Consider the following 972-nt stretch of genomic DNA (forward strand, 5'->3'; position numbering starts at 1 on the left):
CACTGAACTTCTGTGAACTTCCACTTAAGTTCAGTAATGTCAAACAAGTGTTGCCCTCTTGTGGACATGTAAGTACTTAATCATTATCAAGAGCTTGAATACAAATGAAGTTGTTCTTATCGTCACACAGTGAAATGTCTGTGTAAGTTTTCAGTCATCCGGATCATAGTAGTCTTGAGGGCTTGAATAAGGTAACTCGACGTCTTTAGGAATTTTACCTCTCAAGAAGCCAACTGCATGAGAGCTGAAAGGTCTTGGGAAACGTAAAAATGTCCAGTTGCCTTCTTTTTTTCAAGCCCTCAAGACCACACACTGACGTATTTAAATGTCACAAGCTGCAAAGGACAAGTGTAATTGATCATATTAATTCATGACTCATTTTTGTGCTCACCCAGTTTTAAGATCCTGGTCTCGCCTTGAAGACCAGGAGGTAGACTGTCATGTGAAGGGTGGTGCAACTGTTTGGGTTAAGCCATCATTACTTCTTTAGTATCACCCACGCCTTTCCTGTTATGAGGAGTGAAAATGACCACCACTTCAAAAGCTTGGCATTAAAGCACAAAAGACTTTTAGCATGTAATTTTAGCAACTAATTGGTGAAGTGTTCAAAGGATGTTGAAAGATACCGCCTTACCGACAACAAAAACAATGTGGACATACACTTACGAAATGCATAAATATATTTTTATGATATGTCTCTAGTGTGATTAGCAAAATTGAAAACATGGCAAACACAACACCTAAAAATGTTTTAAATATGCTGAAGCAAGCATTCAGCTCAAAGTAGTGCTACATAAACACAGTGAGTGTAGCTCTAGGCTCCGGTTACAAACTGAACAGCTGCCCTGACCTACTGGCATACGTGTCATTTAATATTGTCAAATGGCGGAACCACATGACGCTGCATTTCACAATGTTATCACTATGTTCCCGCAGCATGCAGAGAGTGTAGCAGCTTTGAAATGTGTTCGT

General features: G+C 39.6%; 1 protein-coding gene across 1 annotated transcript in view; it reads right to left on the reverse strand.

Moving 5' to 3' along the window:
- nemp1 (nuclear envelope integral membrane protein 1) overlaps nt 1–509 on the reverse strand; it is an 11,515-nt gene extending 11,006 nt beyond the window's left edge. The window contains exon 1 of the mRNA XM_005748982.1: nt 392–509. The gene's annotated coding sequence lies outside the window, so the exon portion shown is untranslated. The remainder of the gene's footprint in view (nt 1–391) is intronic.
- Between the last annotated feature and the right edge of the window lie 463 nt (nt 510–972).

Source organism: Pundamilia nyererei, unplaced genomic scaffold, assembly GCF_000239375.1.
Source record: "Pundamilia nyererei isolate P.nyererei 1_Seehausen unplaced genomic scaffold, PunNye1.0 scaffold00235, whole genome shotgun sequence".
Lineage (NCBI taxonomy): Eukaryota > Metazoa > Chordata > Actinopteri > Cichliformes > Cichlidae > Pundamilia > Pundamilia nyererei.